Source organism: Mytilus californianus, unplaced genomic scaffold (assembly GCF_021869535.1).
Source record: "Mytilus californianus isolate M0D057914Y unplaced genomic scaffold, xbMytCali1.0.p SCAF_6, whole genome shotgun sequence".
Taxonomy (NCBI): domain Eukaryota; kingdom Metazoa; phylum Mollusca; class Bivalvia; order Mytilida; family Mytilidae; genus Mytilus; species Mytilus californianus.
Window position 1 is genome coordinate 23,045,860 of NW_026262712.1, and position 6,691 is coordinate 23,052,550.

A 6,691-nucleotide genomic window follows, 5' to 3' on the forward strand; every position below is an offset into this window, starting at 1 on the left:
TATCATATGATAGTTTGTGTGGAAATAATCTTCAAATATGAAGTTTTACTAGCTACCAGTGTAATAATCTATGAGGAATAATTGAAACCCAAGTTCAATTTGTTAACAAATAGAGAAAAGTTGGATTTTTTTGTTTCCTTTCACATCAGCATCAGGAGTGTGACAATCACATTATTTTAATACACCTACCCATACTATGACAAAAGCATGTTTAATATTAATATTAAAATGCTGTAAGAGCTGATAGTTCTGAGCCTAGTTATATTGTCTTATCATTTAAAGCATAGGCTATGGTTATATGTGTTTTTGTTTTGCTTAACACCAATATTAAATATTTGTGTGCAGTTAGATTTTAACTATACAAAAATATCAAATATGTAATTTTTCTAATACAAATTGTATTTTTCATATCTATAACCAAACACATTATAATTTTATGATGCAGTTACACATGAATAAGGAATTGTAGCATTTTGATATATACAACAAAGTGCTTAAAAAGTGTCACACTCCAGACATGAAAAATTGATCTGAGTAGCTATTTTGTGTTTAACATTGCAGGCTACTAAAATATTTTCCTTATCTTTGGTACAGATAATGGGTGAAAAAAATCAACATTTGATAGCATACTGCTGTCCAGAAAATACTTTCTTATTTTAACACAGTTGTCACACTCCTGACATTTTATGCCACTCTCACTTCCATAATTCTGGTAGACAGAGAAAGTAAACTTATTTTTTTACTGAATATACCCTGGGACTATTATACTAGTTAGTATAATAGTCCCAGATATATCAGTATTTCATCAGACCTAACATAAAATTTAAGAAAAAAGGAGTTTACTCTTTACTTAATGTAATTTAAAGTATTCATGTCAGGAGTGTGACATTTGACCAAAATTTAGCAGGTTCTAATAGCAATGGGTTTCTACTATATTTGGTCATCCACTTCTAAAATTCTTTTTGAATATCATTTCGTATGCATACATCTTTGGAAATAAATTGATATGGTGAAAAAAAACTTGTGTTTATTGTTTTAAAGAAAACTTCAATTACTAGTTGATAAAAAAAAACTTTGAAAATGAGCTATAAATTTATTATTTTTCAAATATTTTGACACAATTAAAGTAATTTTGGTATCAAAATGTTCCTCCCCGCCTTCTCGTTCATTTAGAATAATTATTTGTATCCAAAAAAAGGTACACAAAGTTCTCTTTAGCTTACAAGATTTCTACATTTTTACCTAAATTTCTTTCTTAGTTTCTTAAATATTTTTCTGATACTGTTGATATTGCTTTCTAGGCTTTTGTTTCATAAACTTATTAAATGGGTATCTGTTATTTTGTGGACCATAATTTATTTGATTTAAACCATGTTGAAATTTTACCCTCTTCGTCACACTTTTGCATCATTTTTATTGACTTCACCCATATACAATATATTTTATTGATGAGTCCATTTCATCAATTATAAAGCAGTAATTTTCTGTGTCTTATAAGATACTATTGATTCATTTATTTCTGTGAGTACCAATTTTTATTAGACCGCAAAATTTTTATTAGTATCAAGTCACAGGCGGCGGCGTCGTCGTTTGAACACATTTAGTTTCCGGACAATAACTTTAGTTGAAGTGTATGGATCTCTATGAAATATAATCAAAAGGTTCAATACCACAAAAGGAAGGTTGGGATTGTTTTTGGGGGTGATGGTCCCAACCGTTTAGGAATAAGGGGCCAAAACAAGCATTTTTCTAGTTTCAGGACAATAACTTGTGTATAAGTATTTTGATTGCTCTGAAATTGTACTACAAGGTTCAATACCACAAGTAGAAGGTTGGGATTCATTTTGGGGTAATTTGGAGGAATTAGGGGCCAAAAGGGTCTAAAACAAGCATTTTTCTAGTTTTCAGACAATAACTTGTGTTTCAGTGTATGGATGTCTCTTTAATTTGTACCACATTTTACAAAAAGAAAATATCGAAAAAAAGAAAATTTCGAAAAAAAAATTTTTGGAAAAGGGGGTGGGGGGTGGGGGGGTATATTTTTTTTGGGGGGGGGGGGGGCAATACACATTTTTTTTTGGAGGGGGGTAAAAAAAATTTTTGAGGGGTAAAAAACAAATTTTTTTGGGGGGGGGGGGGGGGGGGTCAGTTTCTTTTTCCTCAAGATTTAAGAAATTGTCAATTTCCAAAGAAAAAAATTGGGGGTCACAATTTTTTTTGTTAATACTTTGTATATAGTCTGAAAACAGATTTACTAAGTATTGCGCAACAGCACAGTGTATTGCACAACAGCAAGAAATCTTCAATTGAATATAAATTCAAATCATACAACCAATTTCAAGTTCTTTGACTACATTTATTCTGTGTCAGAAACCTATAATGTGTCAAATATTTAATTACAATCCAAAATCAGACCTGTATCAAGCTTGAACATTGTGTCTATATTGCCCCAACTGTTCAGGATTGGACCTCTGCGGTCATATCCACAGACGCTAGGAGAAGCAGTTTATTGTGAATTGAGTAAAATTAATGTTTTCATGGATATTTATTTGATATGGTAATTTTGTCGAAATCTGCATACAAGCCTAAAATTTATTTCTCATTAAATATTTAAATTTGTGGTTCATGGTATCCCACAAATAATAATGAATCCACAGTTACAGAAATTCTAAATTAATACATGTTTCATTCAGCAACTGACACACATGTAATCATTGTGGTACAAGATGAATAAAATTTTGCTGTTATGAAAAATTAATGCCCAAGTTAAAACTAGTTAGATGTTTCTGTGGACACATTTTCCTCACTTGTTTCTGAATTTAATGTATTTAATTTTATAGGGATCTGATCAGACTCCTTGAGTGCAGTGTATTTATACATGAGATTAAGAAGTCTCAAGGGAGCAGGGCTTCCAAAACGGTCATATATTCCGGACTTGACCGAAACTTTCATAAAAAGACCGGCTGCTCTCAGCCTCAAACGGTCAAATAGAATTGGTGTGGCACATTTTGTTATTCAAGGCATTTTCATGAAACGGTCATTTCAATTTTTACCAACTATCGATCGATAAAAATGTCCGTTTGGGGCTTTGGGCATGTCCGTTTGGGCATTTTAGTTTATAATTGTGGCAATCTATTTCACAAAGATATTTCGGTCATAATTGGGTTTAATAAAACAGAAGCAGCATATTTCAGATACTTTGAAGTGTCTCAGTTAGTCTAATCCTCTGGGTACATAAATGTACGGCTTGGTCTTTAGCTTGTGTACATCAATAAAAAGTAGAAAAAACACGTTTTCTTTTATTTAAATAACAACAAGCTGTCAAACAATTATCCCTTGAATAAGTTATATTGAAGCCATAAATCATTCACTGATTACAGGTTTGTTACCTTTGATGAGGTGTCCTTAGCTTATCTTTATCAATAGAATTAATGATGCATAACAATGTACATAAAGGTAATCCGGTAAACGAGGTCAAACATGTAAGCGTGTATGGAACAACATCCTATTTAATTACGCTTTATAGATATTATTTTAAATGAGCATTCAGTTTTAAAAGTATCCTGATATTTAAAAGTTATTCTTCAAATAAGGATATTTATAAATGAATAAGTATGATATATATTATTTTATTTAACACAGTACATCGTGTTAAATACTGGGGTACTCTCAAGGGGAAAATTTACTAAAATATATAGGAAAAACCAATGGACAAATTTCAGTCAATAAATGATTTAACTAAGTTAAATGGTGCCGTGATCACTTCTTAATTATATCAAGAGAACAATGCCTGCTCCGAATTTATTCAGACAATTTCCGATGTTATAGAGAAAGAGGTGATGTCCGACGTAAAGTTAAGTCCCGCCGTGGGAATATTATGATCGACTAAGGTGTAGTCTAGGTATTGACGCTTTAGATCAACTTATGAGGATAAGCTTAGTAGGTGTAGATGTTAAAGACTTTGACCCTGTTCCTGCTATCCGCAAATGGCAATCCGTTCGTAACCGCCATGTTTATCAGAACAATGCATTTAGCAAGCTCATGAATGTAAAATCTTTAATTAGACTAAATGAACTCTAATCTTGTGCTGTGATCTGTGCTTCTTTTCAATGTGCTCATTGTAATATTTATTGCGTGTGTTTGTCAGCATTGTGCTCTTCTGACATTTTATTGTTGTTATATGCTTACATAAAATATCATGTTGTTATTCATTAAATTATTTATCAACTGAGTATGTTTTTATTTATTCCTTATTTTCTAAATCAGGTTGGGAAATTGTACAAAGAAAAATGTTATCACTGTTCAGTAGATTTTACACGGTTTAAAACAATATCCTTCATCGGGCCTCCTCAATGTTATCTATAAATACCGCATCAGTTGTAAAAGTCACGTGGTCAGGTAATCAATACACAAAAAGAAAAGTATCACGTGTATTGATGATCAAGTTGTACTGCAATTAAAGCCAACATCAACAGTTTCAAATAAGATGGCCTTAATTTACAAAGTGTTAAGTACTCACAGAGAGAAGATAGATTATATAAACAGAAACAAAAACATGAGAACAGTCAGGTACTGAAGCTGATTGATGCAATGATGGTTACTGTATTACGATACACAGAAAAATGACACAATTATTTATTTTTAGAATGAAGAAAACAAAACAGTTATAAATAATTTTATTGCATATAACACTACTAATTATTTAGACACATATATCAATTTATGCATCCTCTCAGTTACATTTAAGTATACAGCTGATCATTGACCGTCAAAAATATTTCTTTGAAAAATGTCCGGCTGTCGTCAGGAAATTTTGGAAGCCCTGCAAGGGAGATGAATTTACATAATATAAAAGTTTCATTAAAAATACATGTACTTGCAATAGCTATATAGTGATTCAAAAGGCCAAACATTCACAAAATATCATAAAGCAACATTGCATTTGACCAAAAACAATTGATTGTCCATGAAATACTGTAAATTCAAAAATTATTGTGAGGTTTTTATTAATGTGAATATTGCAACTGGTTGAGTATTGCAAAAATAAGAACTCCCATTCTGATTACTGAAACATAGATCTGTATGCTGATTTTTTAGAAATCACAATAATTAAATGCGCAATTTTGTCCATTCTTGAAAATCGCAATAATAAATGCACGCAATAATTTTTGAATTTACAGTATTTGTCACTAGATAATGGATAAAAATATCCATGGGAGCTAATGGTTCTAATCCACAAGGCTTTCCAAATTTGCCAAACCTTCATAAACTTTTTTTAGCTCACCTGGCCCATAGGGCCAAGTGAGCTATTGCCATCACTTGGCAGTCATCATCATCCTTCGTAAACTTTACCAAAGAATTTCTCCTCTGAAACTACTGAACCAATTTCAACCAAACTTTGAGTGAATAATATACAATTATGGCAAGTTGAAAAGGTGAATATCCAAAATTGTCAACACAAGAAGGTTATTTCACTGAGGGCGCAGCCCGAAGTGAAATAACTTTTAATAGTTGACTGTTTTGGATATTCATCGCTTCTAAGGGGCCACAATTGTTTTATTATACCGAACTAACAGTGGAAGGGCATTTTGAATAATTGTAATAGCACTTACCCTTACTTGAGTCAGTAACAAACACAAGTTGACGTTCAAAAATACATGTAATTTGTGTCTTAGAATTTATTGTTTGACAACAAAGGTAGATTCTTTTTGTAAAATATTGATGGCCCTGAAAAGGACCGTTATTAGAGATATCATCGGCACAAGATGCACGTCAAAAAGCCTTATTTCCTCTTCTCTCCATCAATGGGCTTCCTGTAACTTGAACGTTAATGCCATTTTGTTTATTTACGTCTGTGACGTCATTTTCATGGGTACAAATCAACAAACTAAAAAGGTTAATCGACGGTGAATAATAGAGTTATTCAACGCTGGTGTAAATTTTTAGGGTTATTCGTTCTTCCTTGCAATTGAATAAAAATTAACTGAATTATTCCATGTCACGTGATAATGTTTTACCCAATAGAATTGTTTGAAATATATGCAAGGTATAATAATACTTATTGTCTAGCCTTGAGGGAGTCAAAAAGTGAGTCATAGGTATAATTTTTCAGGCAGCTGGGGCACCAACAATGTAATAGTTTTTGATTAGGTCAATGATATTTGGTATGCACTTGTAAATTGATTGGCATATCTCATTTCCATGGAGCTTATTTGACCTTGCCCGCTCAGTCATGGTCTATTGACTTTGAAGCTTTTGCGTAGTTTACATATATTAGTTTGTGATAAGGTCAGATTATGGGGAATCACTAGTGGTAAGTCAATTCCATTTTGTATGCCATTGTATTATCATTGGCACATTTCTTCCATGGAGATTATTGGGTCCCCACCCCCTTAGTTATGGTATTTTGACTTTGAAACTTTTGCTTAGTTTATATGTATTAGTTTGTGATTAGGTCAGGTTATGGGGAACCAGTAGTGGTAGGTCAATGATATTTGGTATTCAGTTGTATTATCATTGTCACATCTCATTTCCATGGAGATTATTTGACCTTGCCTCCTCAGTCATGGTATATTGACTTTGAAACTTTTGCTTTGTATACATGTATTAGTTTGTGATTAGGTCAGTTAATGGGGAACCACAAGTGGTAGCTCAATTAAATTTGGTATGCATACATATTAGCATTGGCACA